The sequence below is a fragment of the Hippopotamus amphibius genome, chromosome 9 (assembly GCF_030028045.1).
Source record: "Hippopotamus amphibius kiboko isolate mHipAmp2 chromosome 9, mHipAmp2.hap2, whole genome shotgun sequence".
Taxonomy (NCBI): Eukaryota; Metazoa; Chordata; class Mammalia; order Artiodactyla; family Hippopotamidae; genus Hippopotamus; species Hippopotamus amphibius.
In genome coordinates this window covers 102,183,597-102,195,683 of record NC_080194.1, presented here as the reverse complement: position 1 = coordinate 102,195,683, position 12,087 = coordinate 102,183,597, and the positions used below count along the sequence as shown (strand labels likewise).

The window sequence follows — 12,087 nt, the reverse complement described above, 5'->3', positions numbered from 1 at the left end:
TAACTGAAATTAAATCATTTAAGGATAATTTTTAAAAATTTTGATAAAATCTTTCTGAAATGTATTCCATTACTTTATTGCCTCACTAGTATGACAATTCTAATTTAATATTATCCTAATGAGAAAAAAATATTGTTACGAACAACAAATGTTGCATATGCTATTTATTTAGTATTTCCTCTGGGCTATCGTTTTAATTACCATCTATATACTGAGGAAGCCCAAATCTTTGTCTCTGACTGGGATTTCTCTCCTGACCTTCAGTCCATCTATTATATATCCACACTCCCACTTGACCCTGAAAATTCAAAATGAACCAAAGATCCCTCAATACACCCAGACCCCCAAATCTGCATCTCCAGAATTCCATGTCTTAGTGGAAGATTCCACTGTCTCCCTAATTGCTAGCCATAAACATGGGCATAATATTTGATGACTCCTTTTCCTTCACTAACCACCCCCCTAATTACTCAATTAAAAAAGTCCTAGTGATTTTACCTTCTATATATCTCTCAAATGCATCACACTCTGCCTCCTTCTTTTGCCTTATCCTGCCATTATTATGTTTGCCTAGATGATTGTAAAAACCTTATTAAATGATGCCCCAACCTATAATTTCACCACAGTCTAATTTATTCTCTGTACTACAGTGAGATTACATTTTTAAAACTAGAACTCTCATCATGTCATATCCCAGTCTATAATTTTCAATAGTTCTTCTCCAGTAGTTCCTCGCTGCTCATGGGATAAGTTTCAAAGGTCTTTGATTTCACATAAAGCCTTCAATGATCTGACCCTTTCTTGCCCTTCCATACTTTGCCATCCCTGTTTTTACCTGTTTCCTCTTATTGAGCACCACACTAGGTCATATCGAATGTTTTCCCCTCTATACATTGTGTATTTTCTTGTTTCTAGGACTTTGCATGTGCTATTTGGGGAACCCCCAGAACCCTACATCTAAGGTAAGCATCTCTCACATTCACTGGCACAGCACCTATTTCCACTTGTAGTATCATGGTTAAGTACCTATTTGTTTTTGTATATCATCTTCTCTCTTCCTCAAGACTGTTGGATCTGGAGGCTGGAATTCATGCGCCTTTTGTTCACCCTGTATCCCTAAGTGCCTAACTCTTTGTCTAGAGCATAGTAGGCACTAACACATTGTAATAATTTTTTTAAATTTTAGAATAGTTTTAGATTTACAGAAACCTCACAAATGTACTACAGATTGTACTAGCACTCGGTTTCCTCTACTGTTAACATCTTACACGAATATGATACATTTGTCACAACTAATGGACTGGTACTGATACCAAATTATTAACTAAAACCTATGCTTATTCAGATTTCTCTAATTTTAACTTAATGTCCTTTTTCTGTTGTAGGATCCCATCCTTGATGCCACATTGCATTTAGTAACCATGTCTCCTTAGGCACCTCTTGACTGTGACAGTTTTTCAGACTTTCCTTGTTTTTGGTCTTGAGAGTTTTGGGGAATACTGGGTGTGTTCAGGTATATCCCTCATTTGGTATTTGTCTGATGTTTTTATCATGATTAATCTGGGTTTGAAGGAAGAACACCACAGAGGTAAAGTGCCATTTTCTTTCTTTATTTTTTCCATTTTTTAAAGGATTTATTTTTTTGCCCTTCTAAATCTGAAATACGCTGACGCTCCAAGAAAGTACAAAATTTTATCACTTTTGTCAAAGATGAACATCAGTGGTTAACAGCTTTCATGTGTTCCCAAGCCTCCTCTTCTGTACTGTGACACACTTTCTGACAGTCATACCACCCCGATTTTATGTCTTTGTAGTTCCTGTTCACCAAGCATACCAAACACTGAGTCTCACACTCAGACACATGAAGGCCTTCCTCAGCCTAGCGTTGCCCCAAACACATAGTCTGAATAACTGGCCCAAGCTTGGTACACAGCTAGCCCTGCTAGGGGCTTACAGATCCCAACTGTCCACCTTCTACACTCTTGCATCCTCACACCACATGCTACTGACCACAAGCCACAAGCTGTGGAGAAAGGCCTATGTCGTGTGCCATTTTGTCTGAACCTGGGCAACTAGAAGCTGGGCCAGAACTCTCAGGATTTCTTGGAGGTGGCCAGGCAAGATCAGTGTGTCAGTGTGGACATGACAGATGAGCGCCTGAGAGAAGGGACGACCACCTCCCTTGAGGGTTCTGCAGATTTGCTAAGGCTTTGGGCCACATTTCCTAAAGTGCCATTTCATCACATCATATCAGGGGTATATACTATCAACATGAATTATCACTGTAATAGTAATCTTTATCACCTACCTAAGGTAATATTTGTCAGGTTTCTCCACTATAAAGTTTCTTCTTTCCCCCCTGTCCATATTGTACTCAGGAAGTCACTACAGGCATACCTCAGAGATATTGCGGGCCTGTTTTTTTTTTTTAAACCAATGCAATACAGTGAGTGACAAGAATTTTTTGGTTTACCAGTGCATATAAGTGTTATGTTTATACTATAGTCTAAGTGTGCAATAGCATTATGTCTAAAAAATGTACATACCTTAATTAAAAGGCATTTATTGCTAAAAATGCTAACCATCATCTGAGCCTTCAGCGAGTTGTCATCTTTTTTCTTTTTTTCTTTTTTTATTTTTTTGGGGGTACACCAGGTTCAATCATCTGTTTTTATACACATATCCCCGTATTCCCTCCCTTCCTTGACTCCTCCGCCTCGAGTCCCCCCCACCCTCCCTGCCCCAGTCCTCTAAGGCATCTTCCATCCTCGAGTTGGACTCCCTTTGTTATACAACAACTTCCCACTGACTATTTTACAGTTGGTAGTATATATATGTCTGTGCTACTCTCTCGCTTTGTCTTAGTTTCCCCTTCACCCCCCGCCCCCTCCCATACCTCGAGTTCTCCAGTCCATTCTCTGTATCTGCATCCTTGTTCTTGTCACTGAGTTCATCAGTACCATTTTTAGATTCCGTATATGTGAGTTAGCATACAATATTTGTCTTTCTCTTTCTGACTTACTTCACTATGTATGACAGATTGTAGTTCTATCCACCTCATCACATATAGCTCCATCTCATCCCTTTTATAGCTGAGTAATATTCCATCGTATATATATGCCACATCTTCTGTATCCATTCATTTGTTGATGGGCATTTAGGTTGCTTCCATGTCCTGGCTATTGTAAATAGTGCTGCAATAAACATTATGGTACAAGTTTCTTTTGGGATTATGGTTTTCTTACTGGATCATATGGTAGTTCTATTTGTAGTTTTTTAAGGAACCTCCAAATTGTTTTCCATAGTGGCTGTACCAACTTACAGTCCCACCAACAGTACAGGAGAGTTCCCTTTTCTCCACACCCTCTCCAACATTTGTGGTTTCCAGACTTTGTGATGATGGCCATTCTGATTGGTGTGAGGTGATACCTCATTGTGGCTTTGACTTGCATTTCTCTGATGATGAGTGATGTTGAGCATCTTTTCATGTGTTTGTTGGCCATCTGTAGGTCTTCTTTGGAGAAATGTCTATTTAGGTCTTCCGCCCATTTGTGGATTGGATTATTTGCTTTTATGGTATGAAGCTTCATGAGCTGCTTGTATATTTTGGAGGTTAATCCTTTGTCCGTTGTTTCATAGGCAATTATTTTTTCCCATTCTGAGGGTTGCCTTTTAGTCTTGTTTATGGTTTCTTTTGCTGTGCAAAAGCTTTTAAGTTTCATGAGGTCCCATTCGTTTATTCTTGATTTTATTTCCCTGATTCTAGGAGGTGGGTCAAAAAGGATGTTGCTTTGATGTATGTCATAGAGTGTTCTGCCTATGTTTTCCTCTAGGAGTTTTATAGTGTCTGGCCTTACATGTAGGTCTTTAATCCATTTGGAGTTTATTTTTGTGTATGGTGTTAGGAAGTGTTCTAATTTCATTCTTTGACATGTTGCTGTCCAATTTTCCCAGCACCACTTATTGAAGAGGCTGTCTTTTTTCCATTGTGTATTCGTGCCTCCTTTGTCAAAGATAAGGTGCCCATATGTGTTTGGGCTTACTTCTGAGTTCTCTATTCTATTCCATTGATCGTCCTTTCTATTTTTGTGCCAGTACCATACTGTCTTGATCACTATGGCCTTGTAGTATACTTTGAAGTCAGGAAGCCTGATTCCACCAACTCCATTTTTCCTTCTCAAGATTGCTTTGGCTATTCGGGGTCTTTTGCGTTTCCATACAAATCGTAAGATTTCTCGCTCTAGTTCTGTGAAAAATGCCATTGGTAGTTTGATCGGGATTGCATTGAATCTGTAAATTGCTTTGGGTAGTACAGTCATTTTCACTATGTTGATTCTTCCAATCCAAGAACATGGTATGTCCCTCCATCTGTTTGTGTCGTCTTTGATTTCTTTCATCACTGTCTTAAGGTTTTCTGCATACAGATCTTTTGCCTCCTTAGGCAGGTTTATTCCTAGGTATTTTATTCTTTTTGTTGCAATGGTGAATGGGAGAGTTTTCTTAATTTCTCTTTCTGCTCTTCCGTTGTTAGTGTATAGGAATGCAAGAGATTTCTGTGCATTAATTTTGTATCCTGCTACTTTACTAAACTCATCAATGAGTGCTAGCAGTTTTCTGGTAGAGTCTTTAGGGTTTTCTATGTATAATATCATGTCATCTGCAAAGAGTGACAATATTACTTCTTCTTTTCCAATTTGGATTCCTTTTATTTCTTTTTCTTCTCTGATTGCTGTGCCTAAAACTTCCAAAACTATGTTGAATAATAGTGGTGAGAGTGGACACCCTTGTCTTGTTCCTGTTCTTAGAGGGAATTCTTCCAGTTTTTCCCCATTGAGAACGATGATGGCTTTTGGTTTTTCATATATGGCTTTTATTATGTTGAGGTAATTTCCTTCTATGCCCATTTTTCTGGAGAGCTTTTATCATAAATGGATGTTGAATTTTGTCAAAAGCTTTTTCTGCATCTATTGAAATGATCGTATGGTTTTTATCCTTCAATTTGTTGATATGATGTATCACGTTGATTGATTTGCGTATATTGAAGAATCCTTGCATCCCAGGGATAAAACCCACTTGATCATGGTGTATGATTTTTTTAATGTGCTGTTGGAGTCTGTTAGCTAGTTTTTTGTTGAGGATTTTTGCATCTATATTCATCAGTGATATTGGTCTGTAGTTTTCTTTTTTTGTGACATCTTTGCCTGGTTTTGGTATCAGGGTGATGGTGGCCTCATAGAATGAGTTTGGGAGTGCTCCGCCTTCTGCAATATTTTGGAAGAGTTTGAGAAGGATAGGTGTTAACTCTTCTCGACATGTTTGATAGAATTCGCCCGTGAACCCATCTGGTCCTGGGCTTTTGTGTGTTGGGAGATTTTTAATCACTGCCTCAATTTCTGTACTTGTGATTGGTCTGTTCATGGTTTCTCTTTCTTCCTGGTTCAGTCTTGGAAGATTGTATTTTTCTAAGAATTTATCCATTTCTTCCAGGTTATCCAATTGATTGGCATATAGTTGCTTGTAGTAGTCTCTCATGATCTTTTGTATTTCTGAGGTGTCCGTTGTGACTTCTCCTTTTTCATTTCTAATTCTGTTGATTTGCATCTTCTCCCTTTTTTTCTTGATGAGTCTGGCTAATGGTTTATCAATTTTGTTAATCTTCTGAAAGAACCAGCTTTTAGTTTTATTTATTTTTCTTATGGTTTCTTTCCTTTCTTTTTCATTTATTTCTGCTCTGATCTTTATGGTTTCTTTCCTTCTGCTCACTTTGGGGTTTCTTTGTTTTTCTTTCTCTAGTTGTTTTAGGTGTAAGGTTAGGTTGTTTATTCGATCATTTTCTTGTTTCTTAAGGTAGGACTGTATTGCTATAAACTTCCCTCTTAGAACTGCTTTTGCTGCGTCCCATAGGTTTTGGGTTGTTGTGTTTTCGTTGTCATTTGTTTCTAGATATTTTTTGATTTCCTCTTTGATTTCTGTAGTGATTCCTTGGTTGTTTAAGAGTGAATTGTTTAGCCTCCATGTGTTTGTATTTTTTGCAGTTGTTTTCCTGTAATTGATATCTAGTCTCATGGCATTGTGGTCTGAGAAGATGCTTGATATGATTTCAATTTTCTTGAATTTGCTGAGGTTTGATTTGTGACCCAAGATGTGATCTATCCTGGAAAATGTTCCGTGTGCACTTGAGAAGAAAGTGTAGTCTGTCGTTTTTGGATGGAATGTCCTATAAATATCAATTAAGTCGAGATGGTCTAATGTGTCATTTAAAGCTTGTGTGTCTTTATTTATTTTCTGTTTGGATGATCTGTCCATTGATGTAAGTGGGGTGTTCAAGTCTCCCACTGTTATTGTGTTACTGTTGATGTCCCCTTTTATAGCTGTTAGCATTTGCCTTGTGTATTGAGGTGCTCCTATATTGAGGGCATAGATATTTACCATTGTGATATGTTCTTCTTGAATGGATCCCTTGATCGTTATGGAGTGTCCTTCCTTGTCTCTTTTAATAGTCTTTACTTTCAAGTCTAATTTGTCTGATATGAGTATTGCTACTCCAGCTTTCTTTTGACTTCCATTTGCATGGAATATCTTTTTCCATCCCTTTACTTTCAGTCTATATGTATCCCTTGGTCTGAAGTGGGTTTCTTGGAGGCAGCATATAGAAGGGTCTTGTTTTTGTATCCATTCAGCCAGTCTGTGTCTTTTGGTTGGAGCATTTAATCCATTTACATTTAAAGTGATTATTGACATGTGTGTTCCAATGACCATTTTCTTAATTGTTTTGGGTTTGTATTTGTAGGTGTTTTCCTTTTCTTGTGTTTCCTACTTAGAGAAGTTCCTTTAGCACTTGTTGTAAGGCTGGTTTGGTGGTGCTGAATTCTCTTAACTTTTGCTTGTCTGGAAAGCTTTTGATTTCTCCCTCAAATCTGAATGAGATTCTTGCTGGGTAGAGTATTCTTGGCTGTAGGTTTCTCTCTTTCAGGACTTTCAGTATATCCTGCCATTCCCTTCTGGCCTGCAGAGTTTCTGTAGAAAGGTCAGCTGTTATCCTTATGGGTTTTCCCTTATATGTTGTTTGTTGCTTTTCTGTTGCTGCTTTTAATATTTTTTCTTTGTGTTTAATTGTTGTTAGTTTGATTCATATGTGTCTTGGTGTATTTCTCCTTGGGTTTATTCTGTATGGGACTCTCTGTGTTTCTTGGACTTGGTTAATTATTTCCTTTCCCATGTTGGGGAAGTTTTCCACTATAACCTCTTCAAATATTTTCTCAGACCCTTTCTTGTTTTCTTCTTCTTCTGGGATGCCTATAATTCGAATGTTGGTACGTTTAAGGTTATCACTGAGGTCTCTGAGACTGTCTTCTAATCTTTTTATTATTTTTTCTTTTTCCTGCTCTGTGGCAGTTATTTCCCCCATTCTATCTTCCAACTCACTTATTCGTTCTTCTACCTCAGTCATTCTGCTGGTTATAGCATCTAGAGTATTTTTAATTTCAGTTATTTTGTTATCCATTGCTGTTTGTTTTTCTGAGTTCTTATGAACTGTTTCTTGTACTTTCTCTATTTTGTTATCGAGATTTTGTATCATTTTTACTATCATTACTCTAAATTCTTTTTCAGGCATTTTTCCTATTTCCTCCTCATTTATTTGGTCTTGTGGGTTTTTTTCCTGCTCCTTTGCCTGCATGGTGTTTCTTTGTTTCCTCATGGTTGTGCAAACTTTTGGGGTTGCTTGTCCTGGCGATAGAGGTGTTTATAGAAGACTGTCCAAGCCTCAGACTAATGTCCAAGTATTGGATTAAATGAATATTAAGTCTAGGAAACACATACATGTATAAGACACACAATTACTGTATCCGTTAGGACATAAGGCTCTAGAAAGACCTGACATAACCCCAGTGTGCTATCAGATATTCAAAGAGAAACCCAGCAGAAATTGACAAGTGAAACAGAAGAAATCAGAGACAAAAGCAAAAGCAAACAAACAACAAATAACACCCTACACATACAAACATCAATCCAGGGAGATTTTGTAAGCTAGGATCAAATATAGAAAAGAGCTGGAGTACCACCAGAGAGAATGGAGATTCTCAGAATGTAATCAGACAACTGTACTAAGAACTAAGATAAAGACAAAAGCCTAATATTAAATACCAAGGCAGTGCGTCATCTGGGGAATAGAGCAAGGAGTCTGAGCAGACCAATAGTGTTGCTTATAAGTATGTTAAGATAAAATAAACTTAAAAAGGCTGGAAGAAAGGGGAACAGAAGAGCGTAATGTGGTTGGAAATATGCAAATAAAAAGAAAGGAATAGAAATGTATAAAAGATAGGGATAAAAGGAAAGTATGAGAGATATTTTGTCCGTACTACCAAAAACTTAGCTAGATATAGAAGTATATAAAAAGGCAAAAAAAAAAAAAAAGAATAAAAAATATCATTAAAAAATTATGTTATAAAACTTGTAGATCCCTTAGGGCTAAGATCGTATTTAATAAATCAAAAAAAAAAAAAAAAAAAGAGAGAGAGAGAAAGAAAAAAAAAAATCCAGAACTGATCCCAGAATGGACCAGTTCAATAGGTATTGATACTACTATTTCTGTTTCCTTAGCGTCTCAGCTGTAAGTGTCCTTCTCCTTGCCTTGGGTTTTTTTTGTGTTATTCTGTGACCAGCAGAGGTTCCTTTATTGTTCGTCTGTAAGCGTCGGTGTGTGGAGAGGGAGAGGGTACAATAGTGGCTCCTTCTCCTGGGAGTGAGTGAGCAGTGGCGCGCTGTTGTTTCAGTCAGGCTTGGAGGTACCTGTTGCAGAGGGCGCTGGTGGCTCAGGCGTACACAGAAAGTCTTAGAGTTGGGCCTCTCTCGGAGTTTTTTTCTTTTTGATGCTGTTGTTTTTTTTTTTTTTTTCTCTCGGCAGCCTCCCTGCTGCTGGCGTTGCAAGGGGTTTTACTCTAGCCCCACCCGAGTGCCTGAGGGTGCTTGTTATCCCTGAGCACCTTAGGTGGCCCGCAGGGCGTCTCTCCACTGCCTGTTGCAGAGGCGCCGAAAGAGAGGGAGAGGCTAAGCGCGGCACCTCCCCCCTGCCCGGGAGCCTGCAGCCTCCAGCCGCCATCATGGCCGGGCAGCTCTCAGGGACGGGCACTCCTCTCCGCGGACCTCCTCCCTCCTGTCCTCTTGGTCCGTCACCCTACCGGCAACAATGTTTCTCACCCTGAACCAGCTCTCCGGTTCCCACGCTCCCGCTCCTGGACCCTCCGTTCAGCCACAGATCTATGTCTCGGTCTGGGAACACTGAGCTGCGCTGCGGACCCTCCGTATGTTTCTCACTCCCTCCCGTCTGCCACAGCTCCGCCACTTCACCCTCTTTGAGCCCTCGTAGATGCCTCCCTACCGGCTATGTCGGGCTCCCCGCAGCCCTTTCTGGTGTCCGAGGCCGTCTGCTGGTGTTCAGCTGGTTCTCTGTGGGAATGACTGCGTCCTTCCGTGCATTCCCAATGCATCTGTGGAGAGGGATGCACTCCACGTCTCTCTACTTCGCCGCCATCTTTTCTCCCTGTCATCTTTTTTCTGGTGGAGGGTCTTGCCTCGGTGTGGATGATCAGGGTGGTGGTTGCTGAAGGTTAGGGTGGCTGTGGCAATTTCTTAAAATAAGACAACAACAAAGTTTGGTGCATCGATTGACTCTTTTCTTTCATGAACAATTTCTCTATAGCTGTTTATGGCATTTTATCCACAGAAGATTCTTTCAAAATTGGAGTCAATCCTCTCAAACCCTGCTGCTGCTTTATCAGCTAAGTTTATGTAATAATCTAAATCCACTGTTGTCATTTCAACAGTCTTCACAGCATCTTCACCAGCAATTGATTCCTTCCTAAGAAACCACTTTCTTTGCAACTCCTCATCTGTTCCAGTTTTATGAGATTGCAGCAATTCAATCGTAGCCTCAGACTCCACTTCTAACTCTAGTTCTCTTGCTGTTTCCACCATATTTGCAGTTACTTTCTCCACTGAAGTCTTTAGCCCTTCAGAGTAGTCCATGAAAGTTTGAATCAACTTCTTCCAAAATCCTGTTAATCATGAATGTTTTTAGTAGCATCTAGAATGGTAAATCCTTTCCAAAAGGTTTTCAGTTGACTTTGCCCAGATCCATTAGAGGAATCACCGTCTATGTGGGCTATAGCCTTACTAACGTATTTCTTAAATAATAAGACTTGAGAGTCGGACTGACTCCTTGGTCCATGGCCTATAGGATGGATACTGTGTTAGCAGGCATGAAAACAGTATGAGTCTCATTGTACATCTCCACCAGAGCTCTCGGGTGACAGGTGCATTGACAGTGAGCAGTAATATATTCAAAGGAATCCTTTTTTTCTAGCAGAAATTCTCAACAGTTAGTTTAAAAGTCAGTAAACCATGTTGTAAACAGATGTGCTGTCATCCATGCTTTGTTGTTCCATGTATAGAGCACAGGCAGAGTAGATTTAGCCTAATTCTTAAGGGCCCTCAGATTTTCCAAATGATAAATGAGCATTGGCTTCAGCTTAAGGTCACCAGCTGCATTCACGCCTAACAAGAGTCAGCCTGTCCTTTGAAGCTTTGAAGCCAGGCAATGACTTCTCTCTAGCTGTGAAAGTCCTAGATGGCATCCTCTTCCAAAAGAAGGCTGTTTTGTCTACATTGAAAGCATGCTTAGTGGGGCCACCTTCATGAATTACCTTAGCTAGATCTTTTGGATAACTTTTTGCAGCTTCTACATCAGCACTTGCTGAATCTTGAACTTTGATGTTATAGAGATGGCCTTTTCCTTAGACCTCATGAACCAACCTTTGCTAGCTTCAAAGTTTTCTTCTGCAGTTTCCTCACCTCTCTCAGTCTTCACAGAATTGAGGAGAGTTAGGATCTTCCTCTGGATGGGGCTTTGACTTGAAGGAGTGTTGTGGCTGGTCTGATTGTCTCTCTAGACCACTAAGACTTTCTCCACAGCAGCAATGAGGCTGTTTTACTTTCTTATTATCTGTGTGTTCACTGGAGTAGCACTTTTTTTTTTAAGAAATTTTATTGAGATACAGTTAACATACAATAAACTGCATATATTTAGAGTACACTATTTGGTATCCCAATCTCCCAATTCATTCCCTCCCCCCAACCCTCCCCGCTTTCTCCACTTGGTGTTCATATGTTTGTTCTCTACATCTCTGTCTCTTTTTCTGCCTTGCAAACTGGTTGATTTGTACCATTTTTCTATATTCCATATATATGTGTTAATATACGATATTTGTTTTTCTCTTTCTGACTCACTTCACTTTGTGGAGTAGCACTTTTAATTTCCTTCAAGAACTTTTTCTTTGCCTTCACAACTTGGCTGTTTGACTCAAGAGGCTTAGCTTTTGGCCTACCTTGGCTTTCAACAGCCCTTCCTCACTAAGCTTAATCATTTCTAGCTTTTGACTTAAAGTGAGAGATGTGTGACTCTTCCTTTCACTTGAACACTTAGAGGCCACTGTAGGGTTATTAATAGACTTAATTTCAATATTGTTGTGTCTCAGGGAATAGTGAAGCCGAAGGAGAGGAAGAAAGATGGGGGAATGGCTGGTCGGTGCAGCAGTCAGGACACACACAACATTTATCAGTTGTTTGCCATCTTATGCAGGAGCAGTTCATGGTGCACCAAAACATTACAGTAGTAACATCAAAGATCATAATACATACAACAGTAACAAATATAATAATAGTGAAAAAGGTTGAAATATTGGGAGAATTACCAAAATATGACACGGAGACACAAAGTGATGAAATGCTCTTGGAAAAATGTCACTGATAGGCTTGCTTAGCACAGGATTGCCACAAACTTTCTTTTTTTTTTCCCCTAGATTTATTTATTTATTTTTATTGGCTGCATTGGGTCCTCGTTGCTGCACATGGGCTTTCTGTAGTTGCAGAAAGCAGGGCTACTCTTCATTGCAGTGTGCGGGCTTCTCATTGCGGTGGCTTCTCTTGTTGCAGAGCATGGGGTCTAGGCGCTCAGGCTTCAGTAGTTGTGGAGTGTGGGCTCATTAGTTGTGGCTCACAGGCTCTAGGGCACAGGCTCAGTAGTTGTGG

General features: G+C 39.6%; 1 protein-coding gene across 15 annotated transcripts in view; it reads left to right on the top strand.

Annotated features, from left to right (window-relative positions):
* ELMOD1 (ELMO domain containing 1) overlaps nt 1-12,087 on the top strand; it is a 97,662-nt gene that overhangs the window by 18,821 nt on the left and 66,754 nt on the right. For 7 of the 15 annotated variants that reach the window (XM_057747441.1, XM_057747440.1, XM_057747432.1 and 4 more), the window contains exon 2: nt 916-962. The exons of the other annotated variants lie outside the window; for them this stretch is intronic. The gene's annotated coding sequence lies outside the window, so the exon portion shown is untranslated. The remainder of the gene's footprint in view (nt 1-915; nt 963-12,087) is intronic. 15 annotated transcript variants of the gene reach the window in all.